The sequence below is a fragment of the Saccostrea cucullata genome, unplaced genomic scaffold, assembly GCF_032062105.1.
Source record: "Saccostrea cucullata isolate Sc308-1 unplaced genomic scaffold, CSIRO_AGI_Scuc_v1 ctg6506, whole genome shotgun sequence".
Classification (NCBI taxonomy): domain Eukaryota; kingdom Metazoa; phylum Mollusca; class Bivalvia; order Ostreida; family Ostreidae; genus Saccostrea; species Saccostrea cuccullata.
In genome coordinates this window covers 1-21,638 of record NW_026928440.1, presented here as the reverse complement: position 1 = coordinate 21,638, position 21,638 = coordinate 1, and the positions used below count along the sequence as shown (strand labels likewise).

Below are 21,638 nucleotides of genomic sequence, written 5' to 3'. Positions count from 1 at the left end.
TGCTGGAACTGAAGTATGGTTTTGACATCGTATGTCTAAATGTTTTGACGTCATAGTTGAATTGCTTACAACATGATGTCATGATTCCCTGAATGCTTCACCCACCGAACACTTTGATTGGTTAAAAATACTTATAAATATTCATGGGGGAGTAGTCCCCAAAAGTAGCTTTGATTTTCCAGGGAGAAGTCTTCAAATAAGGGAAATAGACAGTTTTATTGTATTAATTTTACGTATAGTAATTACAGCAGAGGTATAATAAAATCCTATACTAAATGTACCTGTATTTTGAGATGGATCTTTATAATACCTGGACGTAGGCAGTAGATTTTCCCCAAAATTGGCATATACACTGAAGCTAATGAAAGTCATATAAGGTATAAAAATGAAGTCTTTCACTATTGATGTCTTCACACAATTAAACCCCAGTCACCCCCTCCCTCCCTTACATGGGACGTTTAAGCTTCCTTTCGGGGTGATTTTCCTACAAAATAATGTACTAAATAATTTCTTCCATAATGGAAAAGGCTTTCATTTTTTTCCCACTTGAACACTTGTATAACATTAATTCCATAAATTCAATAGTAAGTCAGATTGAACTTCTTACAAACACCGGGTAAACACGTGTAGATATATGTTTTGATAGCTGCATTAAACAAAATAATGTCATAATCAATTAATAATGTACAGTACCAACCAGATGTGACCTAACACCAGAGTGAACTCAAAGCGAATCCCGAGCTCGCTCCTGGGTTCGCTTCAGGTTTGCTTTCAGAAATTCTTGGACTGCTCTGCGTGCACTCCTGGTTCGCTAGGGTTCAGCTCTGGGTCCGCTAGAGCGAACCTGGCGTTAGCTTTCTGGGACCGCTTTAGGCACTGATGATACGTGAAGAGGACCCAGCTTTTACTGCGGCCAGTAAGCTCCGCTCCTTGATTTTTCCAATACCGTAATGCAATTGAAGAATCGATAATTGTCGTTTTGTGCATGTATAAACTGACATTATGCAATATATACATTTGTGGTATCTCTCCATTATATAAACATACAGAGAGAAAATATCTTCAATTCTGTATGAAGTTTTTCAGAGGTCAATACATGATCTAATCACACGGCGCAATAATATCTACCAGTACACAGATTATAAACTAACCTGCTGTACTTGCTTTTCATGTATAAAAATGATCAAAATAAGCAAGTAAAATGATAATTATTTTATTTAAAATATGAACAAGTATTACATACAGTTTTGGGACTATCGATTCAACCTGTGTTACAGTGAAGGCCCTACATAGAGAAAACTAACGTTTGTTTACATTTTTTTTCACTTTTGTCTGTGTTTAACAGTGTTTTACGAAAAGTGCTTTTAGTTACTGAAATCGTAAAACGTTTTTGATCAAATTGCAAATTAACCGGCTCGGCCAAGTTTCTCAATCCATCGGATCCATCCATCCTTTTTCAGTGACCGAAATTCCTCCTACGTTTATCATCAAACTTCGGACGTGTTTCTCGTGCCATTTCAGCATCGAATATCAATTTTCACGAATAAAAATATTCCCAGACAACAATCTGTTCACTTTTTCTGATCACAAGTAGCCTTTCACAAAATATTCCCTTCGAAATAGATCATCCCGTGGGGATCCGGGTTAGAATAGGTCCTCAGTACCCCCTTGCTTGTCGTAAAAGGCGACTAAATGGGGCGGTCCTTCGGATGAGACCGTATAAACCAAGGCCCCGTGTAACAGCAGGTGTGGCACGATAAAGATCCCTCCCTGCTCAATGGCCCTGAGTGCCGAGCATAGGCCCAAATTTGCAGCCCTTCACCGGCAATGGTGACGTCTTCATATCAGTGAAATATAAAATTTTATAATATGTGTTACACTTAGAGCTTGGTAAATAAAAATTTCAGGAATTGTGTTCAAACAAAGTGAACTCAAGGGACGTCATTTGTAACATGTTGTAAAATGACATATGTTATTCTAAAGAAAAAAATATTGATGATTAATAAGGAAACGCGGTGGCAACTGTATGCTTCACAAAAAATTTATAACAATTTTATAATACATTTTAAATTTCATTATTGTAACTTAAGGCATAAAATTTCTATAATGGTTTAAAAGTGTAACATATGTTTTGGGACACCCTGTAGATATGCAATAAGGTATTCACTAATTCACCCTTTATATACTCAAGTAAAATTGCAATTTCAATGATAAATATATCAAAAGTTTTTTTTAAAAAGGACATTAATTCAAAAGAATTTGTTAGCAATTAAGTATGCGTTACTAATACTCTATTCTGTTCAACACCCCCCCCCCCTTCCCTTATATATTAAAAAAAAAATCAAAAAAAATTGTAATAATGCATTCCACAGACAAAATTTATAAAGAATACATTAATTTGCTTTTTATTTCAAATCTTTTGGGCTTGTTTTATTACTTGAGTAAAATCAAAATAATTCCGTATTTTTTCCGGACCGGTTCTGACTTCTATTGGATAAAAGTGTACGTCATGTTTGACGTCACTGCAGCAGCAGAAGTGCTTGGTGTTGGAAAAAAGTAAGTAATCTTCCAACAATTTTTTTAAGATTTAAAGATTTTTAAAGATAATAATCTAATTCATATTGTTAAATGCATTTCGTAAATCTACATAACGTTAGTGATTTGTAAGTAATTTTGGATATTAATTAATAAGGGAATTGTTGTAAACATAAGGCCTACAACCTACATGTTAGGCTAAATGCAATAGTATGCATTCACGTCATTAACCGTCGGGTGGCGCTGTAGGTATTAGAGGTTGTTACGCAAACGTTTGAATTTGTCAAGCGCTCGACTGAGTGTAAACAAATGGTAGCGTGGCGAGAAACAGTAGTTTCTCATAGACATATACCTCCAAATTAATTTATTTGTAAGGAATGCCAACTCGCTGTGATGTGCCAGGATGTTGTAGAGGTTGCGGACACTCATTTTTTTCAGATCCAGATATTTGTTTGAGACGAAAAGAGACGCTAAATCGATCATTAAAATCAGCTGACTAGGGAAGTTTGCATGGTAAACACGACGTCGCTTGTCATCAGAATTTCGGAGACGGCGATAAGAAGGAATAGATTTTCGGTAAAACAATGATTTTGATAAAATCTAATTAGTAATTCACGAAGTATATATCATTAATCATATACATTTAACGATGAAAATGTCAAATTAAAACGTCGACTTTGTGACAATTTTGTTTTAAACTAAGCTGAAAAAAGTGAATTACCTTCGTATCTTTTTTTCGAATGACATTTGATTGATTTATATGAACAGTGTCCAAAATTAATAGCTTGACACATGGCAATATCATTTCAAAAGTTTTAAATCGAATTAAATGTCAAAAACCTTCATGTTGCTTCATGATTTTGTTAAGGATTAAATCTGATAAATTTAATGTACAGTGGAAGTTTTTTTTTTGAAATGAGAACAAACGGATTTTATAATGTTTTTATGTCCCCATAGATTTGACTTGATTTATTAGCAAATGAACAAGTCTGTAATTTACACATGTTATAATTTTTATAATAGAAATATTAAAATTTATTATAGATATACAGACAAATATATTAAATTTTAACACCGGGAATAATGAGTTATTTTCCCTCACATGATTAGTACTCGTAGGGTGTTTGCTTTTCCCATGGTAAATTTTGATTATATTTATATTCTACTTTAACTCAGTACAATACAAAAGTAATATTTGCACATACTTGTTTACAGGAGACAAAAGTAGACTAAAGGAGGATGCAGTAAACCTGACATTCAGTATTAGCCTAAATTCCAGCAACAGCTCCATGACTGCGATCAAGACACAAAGTATACAAAGACTGAGCTTCAAGTGTGCATCATAAAGTTTAGACCAGTATCCCCATTGCTAACTAGCAGTGACTGTGATGTTTCTTTAAATTCACTGAGGCTCAGAGACATATTCTTTAACAAATGCGACGAAAAATTCAGTGCAAGCATTTAAGCTATCAAAGCCTCAATCTGAAAGATTCTTTCTAATACATGTATTGTAAGAAGCTAGCAGGCTATAAAAAGTGAGATGTGCTTAGAAGAAGTAGAACTGATACTTTTTAAATTTCAGAATACAAGTACATAGTTTTAAGTATTTTTGACACATGGGTCAATTTTTCATTATTTGAAAATACAATTTTTTTTGCTTGCTTTAAAAAGAAAACAATCAAAGGCCTGAAGGGCCTGCGAGTTGATTCGCTCGAGTCAATTGAGCTTTTTCATACATCTGGGCACAATACCTTCATTTACTCAATTTATTTTGCATCTTAAGAGATTAAATATCATATGTCTGATCCATGTTCGGTTCATTAATAAAGTGTATATTGCTTTTCCTTTATAAATACAGGTTGGCACTAATGGGCTTCTGTATTATTTCAGCACATTAGCTGAAGTGGTCAGTGTTATGGAATAATTAGGTTAAAGATTCCCACAGCAAATCTGGATTCTAAAAATAGATTTTCAACAACAACTAGCTGCAGCTAATGAGGGAGCAGCAGGTGTTTGTGTTAGGGAGTATTCTAGGTCAATTATAAATAAACTTCAGATAGGAGATTAGATCCACCTTACATTTTTGAACATATTCATACGCAGTAATTGTACATCTTACAGGTATTTAATCAAAAATTTCTTTAAAAGCATGAAGGTATAAATAATGTTACAGTATGGACTTTTATACAGTTTTTACTTCTTAAGTTAATACAATCACTCAAACAAAAGCATGTTTTGCTAGAACTACTATCTTTGGCGTATGGATCACCTTGATGAATGCGTGAAAAATTTTACAGCTCTGAAACTTTTAACCCTCTGAAACGGCTATGTCGACAAGGATTAGCTCGCTACGCGAGCCAACTCAACACATTAAAAATGTTTGTACTTGTATTATGCATTATGTGGAGTCATTAAAATCGTTAACTTCTGTGGTTCAATGTTTGTGGACAAGAAAATTTGTACTTGTTGAATATTCATGAGGCCATTCTTAAAAAAAATTGTTTGTTTGGAAATGCCGCCTGAAGGGTTTCGGACAAAGGAGGGGGAAAGATTATTTTTGTTTTATTGATGTTATTTTTTTTTTATAAAAATCTCAGTAAATAGTAAACATATTTTCTGACTTTTAAAAAAGTATCTACCATCAACAAAAAACTAATTTTACATATATCTGGCACTATATATTTCATTGTTTTGTATGTAATGGGCAAAAAATATTGACTAAATAAAAAAAAAATCTTCCTACTTTTGGTCAAAAAAATGTTTCAGGAAGGGACATTTCAATGAGACAGTAGGCAATTCCAAACAAACTAAAATTTTATTTTGGCCTGAGTGTGAAATTTTGTGGATTATAACTCATTAATAATGTAAATTTAATCAATATGTTAACAAAAATTAATCTTCATGGATACATAAAATCATGGTGTATTCACACTCGTGAAATCGACGAACATTGGTTACCAAGAACATTGTACAAATTTAAGTGTGAAAAGAATAAATTTGTATAAATATTTAATACAATCTTTAATTTTTGTTTTTATTTACAGCTGTGAATAAAAATAAGCAATTTCCTTAACAGCAAAAAGTTCAAGCTTTGGAAAGATTAATCCATTTAAATGTCACTTTTTGTACTAACAAATCTTAAAATGTGAAGTCTGTGCATTCTTTTATTTCACAAAGTTCTCTTGCTACGGATTCTTCGTGTACATGGACATCAGCTTGTTTTCTCTTCAATTTTTTTTGGAGGCCTTTCAAATATGAACGAGTGGCAATTAGTATAGAGTACCGGTAATAGCATTATTAAGACTGTATTTGTTTTTGGTAAATTAAACTGTGTTTTAATATTTTTAATTTATAAATAACATTGATCTATTTTTCATATGAATATAAAATCCTTACTGTTTGTGAAAATTCTGAAGACACTGCATACAAAATTATTTTATTTTTTATTTGAGAATTCTCCAAGCATGAGCAAAACTAGGCTATGTGTGTATACAGACTGAATGTTACCCCATATTTCCAGCAGAACATTTTCTCTGTGAACATGGTGAATGTATAGGACTGCCAAACATCTCAACATCCAGTGTTAGGTTGTAATACACCTAGTAATGATGAAAGGAAATATATTTTGTTAAGGATTAAAATTAGAAGCATTGAAGTATTGCTTAGGTATAATTTATGAGTACTTTCAGAGTTTCTATTATTTAAAAAGCACAAATGCATTAACATACCATTCCTGTTTTCCCCCTGACAGCACTGACAATAGGATGGATGCCATTTCATGAATTGGATGAGGGAAAAATAGAATTTTTATATTACATGTACCATTTGACCAAAATAAAGCTCCATTTAAGCTTAGACATCTTACTGGTATTTTACCTGCAGATTTCCTGAATAAAATACAATGACATATTTCTAATTATGATAATAAAAAACAATTTACTCAGCATAGGCTTTTATTTAGAAATGAAACACACATCTTACAGTCAGCTAGCTGCAGAACTGTAGCTCTCCAAAATTTTTTTTCGGAGAGCTACAGTTCTGCGGCTAACAGTCAGACGGAAAATGAGTTTTATCCATATTCCTGATAATAAATTTATTTTCAGATGACTGTAAGATTATATGTATTTTGTATTCAGTTTTAGCATAACAACAGCTACTACTGTGCATGTATATATTCCTTTTAATTATTTTTACACACAGCTGGTTTTATTACTGAGAATATCTTTCCAACCTAATTAAATTGTAAATGTAAATTTTGTAAAGTTGTAGAGGGCCACACCATGGAAACACAAATGCTGTACAAAATGGACCTAGCAAATCAATTGTAAAATCATTTGTGGTGTTATGCTCTATGTATACATGTATACGTAGCTACTGACTATGAGAAAAAGATGCACAGAACAAATAAATTTCTTAATCAAATCAATTATATGCACTATAAAGTATAAGGGCACATATTAAATCTATGTTAACTTTGTTGTTTTATGTCCTTCCGAAGAATTTTTACTCATATTGAGACACCATCATTTGCTCAGGCCGACTGCAAATTTATACTAATTCTTGGCTTTCTGGGCCATTGAGCAGTGATACATTGTATCTTTTTTGTGCCATGAACACATACTGCGACACAGGACCACAGTTTACAAGTCTTATCTGTAGGACTGGTCTCCACACCCTGCAGTGGATTTGAACCCGCGACAGTGCAAATGCTCTTACAAACCACTGTGAGATGTGGGTGATTTACATCAAAGTAAAAAGAGCCACCAAATTTTTTTTTGGTAACTATGAAAAACAATATAAAGCTGATCAAGAATCTATAATCTGTATCAATATCAATGAATGGTCATTAAATGTTTCTCTGTGTAGGATCTGGAAAGTCTTTTGGTGAGGGTTGAAATGTGTCAGGTGTTTGTGTTTGTTTCAAATTTTGTTTATTTTCTTTTTTATGGTTATTTGTTCAAATAAAAAGAATGTTTAGTTTACATTTGCATTGCAATAATTAATCACGTTGTACTAATTAAACCTCGATGATCAATTTGGACTTTGCTCTTTCAAACAAACAAACAACAACAACGAAATGCAATGTTCATTATGTAGCCAGTGTAGGCCTACATGTATAACCTATAGATGTGCGATGATTGTCATGTAAAAATGAAAACAATAATAAAATATATACATAAGCATTCAAACCATATACTTATTCCATTTGAATGTAGTGTTTGTGCAAGCACAAATATGTCGATTGTAAACAGTACTTAATTTCACTTTGTCATTGTACTATCTTCGTCATGTATGCTTGTTAGACTCGATATTTCTTAGAAACTTTCTATAAATTTACATTATTTACAGAAAATAATTACCTAAGTTTAAGATAAACCTTTTTCCAGCTCGATTAAAGATCGAATAAGCCCCCTGGTTTAGCTCCGTCAACTGTCAAGTTCGAAGAACATGTTGATTTGTTTACTTTGTTACAAGCGCCGCCCTGATTAAAGAGTTTACGTAACCACTTCTAGTACACCAGCGACACCTGACTTCATAAATATGACGAATGAGTCCTATTCCTTTTGACTTTTGTTACGTACTGATTTGAAAGTAAAAGTAGAAACTTTGTTCTTTTCAGCAGTTGGCGTTTATGTATGTTGAGATCGTTCAAGTCGATTCTTTCCTCAACTTAATGACAAATAGTTGTTTTTATGTCCTATATATGCATTCAACAACTTGAGTTCAGTGTCACAGTGCTGCTTTTTTTATTAAGTCGAAAGAGTCCGAAGCTGATAAGACTGGGGATTGATCCTACAGATGATTTTGACAGACGATTGCATCATCACAATATTAAAGGTAAAAATATACATCACAATATTAAAGGTAAAAATATATATTTGCATTAAAAAATCAAAGTGTACATCTGTAATGACTCCTTTATGACAAAATATTTCTTGATAATTTATTTTTGTTCCTTTGTAATCTACATTTTTTGCATGGCTTCTTCAAAAATAAATTCAACTTAATGATATAAAAGTTTTATCCAACATTATTTAACAGTTTTAATCCAGTGAACTTTTAAAATATGGAAAGTATGAATAGAATTTGCTGGCTTTAAAAGTCATGAAACTTCTTAAGGTGGGGGGGGAGGGGGTAAATTGAATTTTTGAATTTTAGCTAAAAATTGATAATAACAGTGGCAACTCTCAAGGTAAACATACATGTGCATGTGTATGTGTCAAAAATATCCATTGAATATTTACATTTATATATTCATTGAATGACATCTATATTTTTTCCCAACACTAGATGTAGAGAACCTAGTTTCAGGTAAATTGCAAAATATTTAAAACTATTGAGAACCTTTGAACTTGTTCTCTCTCTTTTCTGTAGTTAAAGTTTTAATTATGCTTAGAAAATATCTACTGTGTGAATATTAGTTTTTCAGGTTCAATACATAGTCAGCCTCTCATAAGAAACAATCCAAAGATCCAAGGCTTGCTTTAAACTTAAGGTTACTACACACTAATTAATAGACTTTGTTACATTCTTTCCATCAAAGTCTGAGATATCCTAGAATCAAAAAGTCTTTTATCTGCCTATCTACTTGTCTGTAGTTTTTTGGGGGTCCAAAAGTAATATATTTTTGTCAGAATATTCCTAATTTTTTGGCAATTTGAATTAACATATACTATCTGAACATTGCGAATTCAATTGACCAAACACCTAGTATAACATATATATCATTAGTTTGATCTTGTAATTTTTACATTCGTTGTGTTTTTCTACAAAGCAAACTGTGAAATTGATTTGAAAACCATTTTTGTGTAAACTCACACGTAGAAATATAAAATTAAAGTATTAAAATGACATACCGAGCTTCATGAAATATGCTTTCATGACAAGTCTTTGTCATTCACACACAAAACTTTAAAAATTCCTTAATTATATCTTTGTCAGTGAATTGGGAATAAATTTGTTTGCTGATGATAAGTAACTTTAAAGTAACTTGTAGATTAAATTTTGTAATTTAAGAATTATTTTATTCTTACATTTGAACTTTTTGTAGAGACCATTCTGTGCCACAAAGAAATTGTTTAGGAAGGGGAGAACTGGTGGATTTACATTTTTGGTACAGTTCAGAGATTTTTAAAATGGCCATGGAAGATCAGAGGGAGGAAAACTGAAATTATTGAAGGACACAAAAGGACAAAGAACCAAGAAATATATGGAGCAATGAAATTGGAATCTTGTCTGAATCTTAACCTGTAAAGATTTCCCATTCTTAAATGTATGCTGGAATATCAAATAACTTGATTTTTTGGAAATTTACAATAGAGAATACACATTACAAAATGTCATTGCTGATACTTCAATTTTTCTGTGAACACTTACATGACCTAATTATGTTATTCATTTGTACATGTATACATGTTTAACCACTTAATCATTTGCTGAAATATTGAAATTTATGTTTATTTTAGAATATGTTTAATACATGTATCGACATATGCTTCTGACTTGTTTGTATATTTTCTTGTTTAGAATGTACACTGTGAAAAATAAGTTATTTCTCTTGATGGAAATGATTTTATAGAAAAAACGTTGTGTAAGCATTATAAGATATTTTGAAATATTTAACCAATGAAGATATTTCATGGTAATGAAATGAATTTTCATCGAAAGCAGAAATATCTGATTTTTAAGTGTGTACAATAGTGTAAAAAATATTGAAAGAGAATACACATAACTGTTTCATATGATTTACATATGATGCCCTTTTCTCATGATTCTCATATGGAAATGGCTTGAAGCACACAAAAGTGTTTCATATGATTTACAAATGATGCCCTTTTCCTATGATTCTCATATGTAAATGGCTTGAAACACACTTAGATAATTCATATGAAATTCATATGAAGTTATTTTCATATGATTCACATATGTGGATCATATGTAAATCATATTTTCTTCATATGATTCACATATGATGCCCTTTTTCTATGATTCTCATATGAAATTAATCATATGATTCTCATGTGAAACTCATATGTGGATCATATGTGGCTATGTTGCCTCTGTGGACATCAAGCAGTCAAACTGTTGGCATGAATGTAATGTGCATTGAGTCCTCTCTCAAAATTGTGTAATTCAGGGCCGCTGGGTCAGGGTTTCTGGTGTACGGGCGGGACTGTAATGATTATATAATGAAAATGCATTAATTCTTTGAGATCTACTCTGCCCCTGGGTATTAAAAAAGTATTTTTCTCTGTTCCTAATTAATTAAACTAACTTAGTACATAGTTATGATGAACATGAGTTCCTTTTCCAAAATGTTTAATTAATGGTTCCAGGGTCAGGGGTTCTGGGGAAGGGTTGGGCTGTGTTTATTATATAGTGAAAATGCATTAATTTCTTGAAAATCTTTTTCTTTGCTCATAGGTATTATGCCAAAGATCTAGGTTTACATATTTATGTTGAAGAAAAGTGCATCTAGCAAAATGGTTAATACCATGCTCCCTAGGCAGGGGTATGGGAGGGGAGTCTAAAAATAAATTAATGATTTGAAATCTGCTTCTGGGTATTAATCAACCACTTTTAATGAAATAAAATTTGTGATAAAATTTCCAAAATTCTGAAATTTTTGATATAATTCTCTTTGTTACTTTGATCTATGTCTGGGTATAAAGTTACTGCAGGTCTGTAGCGTTATGTTTTTATATATTTGTCTTTAACCCTAACGATACAAAGCCCGTAATACAATAAAGTTGCAATTTACAGAGCTATATTTTTTGCGCAATTTTGGGGAGAATAACTCCACTTTTTAGCATCGATCAATAAATTAACCTTCACTTCCTAATTTTAGGCACTTTATATAACTAATCTGTATATCTAATCCATCTCCCCGTCCTTTATAGTCGTCTCTACAAATCATTAACTCGCTTGATTAAAATATTTTTTAAGAGTGCTGAAATTTCACTTCACGACTATAAAGGGTTGAGAAGTGGATAAATACAAATTGGCTTCAGAATGTGTATTGAATTGGGCGATGAAAGGTATTTGCTTGAACAATGTGGAGAGTGGAAAAATTCTTCCCAAAAGTGCGCAAAAAAATATTACGCCGTGAATTGCACTTGTTTGCATTTCGGGATCTGTAGCGTTATGGTCAAAGACAAATATATAAAACATAACGCTACATAGCTAGGTGTAAAGTTACCTAAGTAAGCATGGTAAGTGTATAATTATGATAAGCAATTTTGCCTCTTTCAAAATTGTGAATTTTATGGCTTTTGGATTAACCATATTCAATTGTTGGAAAGTCGTTTCATGATTCTCAGGTGACCCACGGCTCTAGAATAATTGTGGCACTGTAAATCAAACATAACATCGTAATATGTAATTGATGTAAATAAATTGTTTTAAATTTTCAAAAAACTCTTATAAGCATTTTACTATTCTGAAGTTTTTTGTGCAATTCGCTGATTTGATCAAGAAAACTGATATAAAAATCACGGTAAATTTACTTTTAAAAATCGTAAATAGGTCAGAATTACCTCTGCTTTTCAGAACATGTGCTTTTATTTTATCAATATATATGTACGGCATACCATTTATATAAAGAATAACTGATTTTATTTGTAAAGTATGTAGATGTATTCTTTCGTAATTATAATGAAAAGTGATTTATTTGCGAAGTCGATCGCGAAAATATCTTCTTGGTGCTTCTCGTAAGCTCTGCAACACAGTAAAATTCAAACGATTTAAGACCCTGACACTGTATTATATGCAAGATCATATACCGCATTCTTTAAGAGTTTACATAAATATTATCATGCTTTGATTGGCATCATTTACCTCTAAACTGAAAAGACAAAGAGTCATCAATGTGATGTATGCATAACAACGTATCATATTACTGAATGTTTATTTAATTTAATTAATCAAGCTGATATACGTGATTTACCTTCATCACCTGCATACGGAGTATTTATATCTCAGTTGATTCGATACGCAAGAGCATGCTCTACGTATGAACAATTTCTTAAACGAGGTAAATTATTGACAAGCAAGTTGATGAAACAAGAATATCAACAGTCTCGTTTAAAGTCATTATTTCGTAAATTCTATGGTTGATACAATGACCTTGTCAGCAAATATTACCACGGATTTTTTCCGTTATTTCCTGATTATGACAACGAGCACACGGCGGGTGTGAACGGTCGACTGGGGATGCTCACTCCTCCATGGCACCTGATCCCACCTCTGATGTTTCGGAGGTCCGTGTTTGCTCTGCTCTTATTTAGTATATTTGTTTGATGGACATTGAGATTGAAAACTGTTCGTTATTTCCATATCCTTCTTGGTATTCTTATCTTTAAAAGTGACATGTTAAGAAACAAAGCTAAAATGGTTGCAAATCTCGGGGAAAAGTAATACTAGTAGTAACATGTAAGTATGAAGTAATTTATATTTCATGATGCTATCTAAAGTTTTATTTTCAATCGTAGAAGGATGTCCATTTTCGTGTATATTTGAACTGTACATTATTCATTTCTGATGAAATTGAAACATGTTATTAAAGTAAAGTCTGTTTTCAAACATGCTGAATGTTTTAATTTTATTCATGAAGGTATCCAGTGATATTCTGGAAAAAGAAAAAGGTCTTTCTGTACGTATATTCTGAACCGTAGCAAATCGGAAAAATATTGTATACATTTTTTGAAAACAATTCTGATATTAGATAAGGAAAAGCTATTTATTTTATTTTACTCTTTTTACTTTTCCTTGTGTTTAGAAATAGAATGACTTACTTAGAATTTATTTAAAGCCTACATTTGTACCTTTTTATTTACATCGGATTCTGTTATGAGGTTTTGATATAATTATCATTTCTTTGTCTTTCATGAGAAAAAGATTCAAAGTTATTACCATTTAAGCTGTTTAAAAACGATATAAAATTAAACAAAAACATAACGGTACATAGTTAGGTGTAAAGTTACCTAAGTAAGCTCGGGAAAAAAAGTAATTTTAGTAGTAACATGTAAGTATGAAGTAATTTATATTTCATTTCATGATACTATTTAAAGTTTTATTTTCAATCTGAGAAGGACGTCCAATATCGTGAATATTTGAACTGTACATTATTCATATCTGGTGAAATTGAAACATGTCATTAAAGTAAAGTCTGTTTTCAAACATGCTGAATGTTTTAATTTTATTCATGAAGGTATCCTGTGATATTCTGGAAAAAGAAAAAGGTCTTTCTGTACGTATATTCTGAACCGTAGCAAATCGGAAAAATATTGTATACATTTTTGAAAACAATTCTGATATTAGATAAGGAAAAGCTATTTATTTATTTTTTTACTCTTTTTACTTTTCCTTGTGTTTAGATATAGAATGACTTACTTAGAACTTATTTAAAGCCTACATTTGTACCTTTTTATTTACATCGGATTCTGTTATGAGGTTTTGATATAATTATCATTTCTTTGTCTTTCATGAGAAAAAGATTCAAAGTTATTACCATTTAAGCTGTTTAAAAACGATATAAAATTAAACAAAAACATAACGGTACATAGCTAGGTGTAAAGTTACCTAAGTAAGCTCGGAAAAAAAGTAATAATAGTAGTAGCATGTAGGTATGAAGTAATTTATATTTCATGATGCTATTTAAAGTTTTATTTTCAATTAGAGAAGGACGACCATTTTCGTGAATATTTGAACTGTACATTATTCATTTCTGATGAAATTGAAACATGTTAATAAAGTAAAGTCTGTTTTTAAACATGCTGAATGTTTTAATTTTATTCATGAAGGTATCCTGTGATATTCTGGAAAAAGAAAAAGGTCTTTCTGTACGTATATTCTGAACCGTAGCAAATCGGAAAAATATTGTACATATTTTTTTAAAACAATTCTGATATTAAATATGGAAAAACTATTTATTTCTCTTTTTTACTCTTTTTAATTTTCCTTGTGTTTCGGAAAAAAAGTAATAATAGTAGTAGCATGTAAGTATGAAGTAATTTATATTTCATGATGCTATTTAAAGTTTTATTTTCAATCTGAGAAGGTCGTCCATTTTCGTGAATATTTGAACTGTACATTATTCATTTCTGATGAAATTGAAACATGTTATTAAAGTAAAGTCTGTTTTTTAACATGTTGAATGTTTTAATTTTATTCATGAAGGTATCCTGTGATATTCTGGAAAAAGAAAAAGGTCTTTCTGTACGTATATTCTGAACCGTAGCAAATCGGAAAAATATTGTATACATTTTTTGAAAACAAATCTGATATTAGATATGGAAAAGCTATTTATTTTTTTTTACTCTTTTTAATTTTCCTTGTGTTTAGAAATAGAATGACTAACTTAGAATTTATTTAAAGATTACATTTGTACCTTTTTATTTAAATAGGATTCTGTTATGAGGTTTTGATATAATTATCATTTTTTTGTTTGTCTTTCATGAGAAAAAGATTCAAAGATAATACCATTTAAGTTGTTTAAAAACTATATAAAATTAAACAAAAAACTTTTATATACTAATGTGAATTTGAAAATATTTGACACAATTGTTTTTGGTTTAAGATTAACATGAAGGAATTACTTGGAGAGGAAGAAAATGCAGAGGCATTAGGTAAGCTTGTTTGATTTCACAAGTAAAGGTGTTTTGTGTTCAATGATTGAACAGAAAAAAGCTTTTCAGTGGATGATATTTTTACGTCTCACAATTATGATAACAGTAGTAACATGTAGACAATAGAAATAAAACTATTATTTGTCTTGTTATTTTGAATTTGATTTTTTTTAAACTATATGAAAAAGAAGTATTTGACATTTAAAGACATTGTATATTGTTTTATCAATTTACAAAATTAATTTAATTATAATCAATTAATGTAGAGTACGTCCCCTCCCCCTTTAGAAAGTTTATGCGATATTAAGGTGTTCGTCGTTTGTCTGCACTTGTTTCAATCTGTATATTTGTCTTTAGGTATTTTTTTTTCAAAATGTTACTCATTCTACACCAAGATACATGATGCTATGCATCTTTGTTTTTATATCAATGAATGATGTTGCTCTGGTAACTAAAAACAGAAATGTCTTTGAAAGTTACTACAGTTTTGGTCTGATTTCGATTTAACTTGGTAGAAAGCTACACAAAGAAAAATCATTTTTATATTGGATTATGTTTTTGTTTCCCTTTTTTCATCGTTTCTATATTAAAGTTTGTGAAATTCTTTTCAAAATTCTTTCAAACTATTACAGTCACACGCAAGGCGCAGTTTAGAGTGTCTGATCAAGAGTCGCGAAGTAAGGATTTGTATCCCACTGTTAGGCATAGATCAATCAAAATGGTTTTCCTTTATACTGTTTTTTTTTATTTCAATTTAAGTTGGTGTACAAGTAGACTATATTAAACATTATTCTGTATATAAGGTTTTGATTTTGTTGATTTTGTGTTTCCATGATAATTATTATTTTCATAAATGTTTAAAAAAAATCCTTCAAAATGTCATGTCTACTCTATTTTTTGTCAAATTTCTAGTATTATCAAACTTGATTTAGAGAGGTACAATCAAGAATCATTATTCTAGTTATTGCTGTTGCCATTCTTAAAATTTTAAGTGCTACCTTTATTTCTTTTTGCTAAAGAAAACCAGTGAGGCTATAGTTTTGCTAAGGGTTGAAACTTCTGTTATTGTAAATGTATCTTTTTTTGTAATGTGTTCTATATCCATCGTTTACTAAGATTTCTAACTGAAAATGTTTACACAGGGAAAAGTGGCTCGCATGATTTTCATGCGAATGCCTTTTCGCATGAATTTCGTACGAAAATCACATAAAAACCATGCGAAAAATTCCACATGCGAATTTCATGCGAATGTCCTCATACAATATTTATGCGAAATTCATGCGATTTTCATGTGAGTGAAATTTCGCATGATATTCATGCAAATTCCAAATTATCAGTTTTTCATGTAAAAATCATGCGAAATTCGCATAAATATCATTCAATATTCATAAACAAGAGAAAAAAAGCAATGAAAAAAGAAATTGAACATTTCAATATTTATTTAGGTTTTACTGCCACATTGAGTGATAAAAATTGCTAGTCTCTGATATCATATTGTTTGGATGTTCTTAGGTTATTCATTGCCTTTAATGATAGCTGTGTTTACAGGCAGTTTTTCAGTCTTTTGTCCTGAAAAGCGTTTTCTACAAAGAAATTTTAATTATCATAAAATGCTATTACCCATACTAATAATGCGATTGTTTAGGTCAAAGGGACCAATTAAATTCTAATTAGGGTGACATTAAATACAATAAATTCTATTATATCACATGAAAAGTCCATGTTTTGGCAACTTGTATTACTGAGTATGCAAAATGGCAATGTTTAGAGCGAAACAAAAGACCCTGTGTTAAGCACATTCATAACTGCATAATAGAGTTTATCCTGCAACTACTTTTTGCATTGACCTAATTAAGGTAACCTAATAAACCAAAGCTTTATCCGCTCACTGCCTTAATAAAGCCTCGTGTATGTATTCTGACGTTCTAAAAGCATTGTGAGGTCATCAGTCCAGTCCAATACGAAAAATCGTAATATTACTAAAATTCGTAATTTAAGCAATTTCTAACTCTTCTAAGAGTTACTTCCCTTTTTCTGATACAATTTCTTTGTTATGTTTCATCAGGGATTATTTGTATCTGGTTTCATCATTAAGATATCGTGGATATGTATGGTTAGTGGATTTTCCTTGTTTTGGTGCATTTGATCCAAGTGCAAGCGGATTCAGAGCCTAGTGAGAGTCTTGCAAGTTATCTCTCGTAAAAATCTCGTTGTTTGAGGGTCTGATTTTCAGGGTAGACTTAGGGAAAAATATACTGAATTCGGGGATTATAGACCATTGTGACAAGCTTGAGGATACATTGAAATTTTATGGAAAATTCATTCTCTCCTTGGGAAAATTCTTATATAAGAAAAATAAAACAAAATGTTCACTCACCCATTACCATTGTTACTTTCTTTTGGCATTTCCATACTTTTCGATAGACGTCACTGACCAAAATGACCACGTGATACTAGTACCATTGAGGCATAATGTATTACTGACGTCATATTTCCATAAACATAATTCAGTTTCTTTCAATGCTTTATTTTGTCTTGCATTACGAAAACTCGTAATATAGTCTCTCTCAACTTGTTATATTAGAGAAACACCGACATCTTACGAACGAACGTAATTCTCCCTAACTTCCCGTATCTCGATAGTTTTCTCGGGACCAGTGATTGTACCCATGTAAAGTTTAAAATCGGAAGAAATAAGTATATGTGTAAAATAAAACGGATAGTGGTTTAACCACTTTGTATTTGACAATTGCTCATGTCAAATCTTTTGTAATCACTTACAATGTTTTAAAAAAGCGAACAAATAGGAGAAAATACGTGTCACCATAATACATGTACTTTAGACGGATTGGGAAACACGTTTATCATGCGTCAGTGATTAAACGTATACAAACTACCCGTATTGTGCGCCTTGTTCATATGAGGAAAGGTAACATTTTACAGCTTGAAAAAAAAAATAAATCCGTGCAATCAAGTAAATAGGTTGTGCGCTTTATAAAGAGTCTTATATTGATCCGAGAGAGAAAGAGAGAGAGAGAGAGATTCTTTTTTAAATCAATTAAAATATCACTTCAAAGAAATAAACGAGCATTCGTGGTAGACAGTATCCTCTTAGATGATGTATTGAATGGCGATCTTAACTAAATTATTTTGGGCTGCTTTTATTTTAATTATATATATGTGACAGGCCCGAAGCAATCAATTTCATTGGGGGGGGGCACAACCTAAAGTTTAGAGTCACTACCAAACAATTTCTTGGGAAACCAAAATGAAAAATATTTTTATTGAATGGGCACAAGTATACAGTAGCTAAGTTTTCTATAATACCGGTATTACATTGTTTATTTTATCGACTTCATTATGGGGTGGAGATGGGCTTATGCCCAACCCCTCAACCCTGTTCCTATATACGACCGTGTGTACATGTATATCTGTTTATATGTGTGGATTATGAAAAAGGCTGAAGATATGCATTTATGTAGGGTGGTGCTTTTTTTAAGTTCTTTTCTTTGCTTTAAAGTTATGCTCCACTAAGTCACTGTTTGTTAACCATGCATTATAAAATTAGAAGATACACTTTATACTTTTGACCACACACAGAGATATTTTGACCGAACGTAGAATCTACATATAAAAACTATAACCGAAATTATAACTTGCTTCATTTGTAAGGAAAATAATATATTCACCATCCTGTTGTAAAAAAAAAGATTGATCCCAGAATACCGACAATAATATATACGGACTTTCATAAGTGTGAATAATATGAAAATGTACAGTACTGTAGTTGTCACTTAGTTGTCAATTTTCATGGCATCCTTCAAAAGTATGTGCACACATATACATGTACTTATCACAGGTGCTTGTAGATCAAACAACTTCCCCACCCCACCCATAATATACATATCAGGTCCCCAGATATTGATATTTCTCTTCTTTATGTAAAGTAGCCGTAGTACATATTTACCGTGTATTTCAAATGAAAAATCCAAAAAGTACATAAAATTTTTTTCTTATTTTTAAATCATCTCTGACTTTTTTAACTACAGGAATCAATTTTGTATGTAGTAAATTGTAAATGTTATACATGAAAGAAAGCCAAAAAAATCTTTGGAACCGGATTTATATATATTCCAGGGGTTTGGGAGGGGGAGGGGATAGGTCCTATGATGGCATGCTAATATGGAACTTGCTCTCATATATTTTAAAATTATGTCAAAAACACAATTCACTAAAATTCCATTTTTGCGCACCCCCCCTCCCCCCGAAAGTTGGGGATATTATATTCAGTCAGTCCGTTCGTCTTATAATTCTGTCCGTCTGTTACACTTTTGTTTTGAGCAATATCTCAAGAAGCCTTTAAGCTTTTACAGTGAAATAAAAAAATAATTTTGAGTTGGTTGGGGGGGGGGGGTCCAGTCCACTAGAACATGTGAAAATTATATGAAGATTTTTAAGATACATGTTTGTAAGAAGAAGCTTTATCAACCGACAAATTACGGACGGACATACATGTACCCTTAGGCTGGATTTATGATATGGCTATAATACCTGTGTATTAAAGCCATATTACTTTTATTTTTCGCAGCATATAGTATTTTGAACAAGAATTTCTTCAAAGTTTTTGAGTTTTTGCAATTCAATTTTAGACCATAACTCCTTATTGACCCGATCCCCCTTCGCAAAGTATCCCCCATCCCTTCGACCCCTACTAGATCTGCAAATACTATCATTTTTTATTTTACGCCACAGAATGACATTTTTTTTTTAATTTTCCTTTTTTTTCCCTTCTTGAACCCCTTTGCTCGTTTAAATGTCCATTGAAATGTATTGTAGCGTCACGGTAGCGACTACGAAAAGACGTGGATTTGAGGTATCGTGGGGATTTTTCTATCGAAATCCCAATAAAATTGAAAAAATCAATCATCCAACCGTAAATACAATAGACTACAATGGCTGATCCCCGTTTTTGGTTACGTTTGTTCGTAAGATGCCGGTGTTTCTCTATTACGAGTTTCCGTAATTTAACTATAATAGTAATATAAGAACAACATTACGATATTTTGTAATATTACGATTTTTCGTATTGGACTGGACTGGTCATGTATACTACAATATTTACGCCATGGCGTCATAGTTGCCACTGCAGAGATGTACCTAAATCTGTCGAAAATGGCTTGTTTTGAACTTTCAAATGCAGAATTTTGTTGCAGGATAAATTAAATACAAGATAACTGTCTTGAAATATAAGCAATATTTGGGCTCGGGTCGAAAACGTATGCCTCGCCCTCTATCATGTTTCCTTAACCTCGCCCAAATATCGCTTATATTTCAAGACAGTAACCATGTATTTTATATTCAACACATACAGTGTCTTATTGACTTACTCTATATATCCTGATAGCAGGCTGCTATTGGACCAAATGAGATAAAATGTTTCATTTTAATTGTGATATTCTTATTGGTTGACAATAAACATGTCATTGATGAATTTTTAATAAATTACTCACAACAGTGCAATTATACTGAAAAGATTGATTTCTTAATCTGGATAGAATAGTTAGAATAGTACCTCAATTGTGAATAAATCAAATACAATAGTTACATTTTTTGCATGGACCTCAAATTAATCCATTAGAAGATGGAACCTTTTGTTGGACCTATCATCTTATGTCTAAATTATTTTGTAGGATACACTTGGTCTATTGAAGCTGTGGTTACAAGTCTCTACATATGTGTCAGAACAAAACAAAGTCTATGTATTTTGTTGTGACACATGTGTAGAGACTTGTAATGACAGTTAGTTAAAATAAAAATAACTTTTAATTATTTACCAAAAATTTAGTAAACCTTCAAATAAATGTCACTAAACATAAAAAGACCATTCGATTCACCTGGCTGCGTTACGCAGAACCTGAAAAAATGAGAAAGAAATCCGAATTTACTCTGAAATATTTCGTTGCAAGTTGAATATTCAATAAAAATGTGCATTATAAACACAAAATATGATAAACAATTAACAAAGCATATATATTTACCATTGTTTTAAGGAATTAGATCACAATCAGCCAAAGGGAAAGTCTGTAACAAACGATAGAAAGGAGCTCTCGCTGACCCGGTTTTTTTTCTGTAACAGGAAGTGCAAATGGAACCTGGCTATTCAGTTTCGTATTCATCAATGATTCGGGAAATTCCTTAATTTTTATAATTTTCGTCATTCAAATCTTTATCTTGAAAATGTTTCTCCGCTTCGAAGACGAACGCTGATGACTAAGTGATATATAATAATTTACTTTATGGAACCAAAGCTAGTTTTTATGGAAGGTCATACGTCACAAATTACGTCATCATGCGGATTAGAAACAGACTAGAAAGAGCAGAACAGAATGTTTTCTGTAAGTTTGTAAGATTTTCAACTTCTTTTTATACCAGATATATGTAATAACTTTATTTGGGAATATTTGTTGACAGCTAAAT

The 21,638-nt window shown here is 31.5% G+C and overlaps 1 long non-coding RNA gene across 1 annotated transcript; it reads right to left on the bottom strand.

Moving 5' to 3' along the window:
* Window positions 1–16,433: 16,433 nt before the first annotated feature.
* Window positions 16,434–21,455, bottom strand: LOC134277581 (uncharacterized). The gene is made up of 3 exons (XR_009994280.1): window positions 21,200–21,455; window positions 20,996–21,075; window positions 16,434–16,744 (listed from the first exon to the last, which is right to left on the bottom strand). It is a non-coding gene; the product is annotated as an uncharacterized LOC134277581 (long non-coding RNA).
* Window positions 21,456–21,638: the final 183 nt, after the last annotated feature.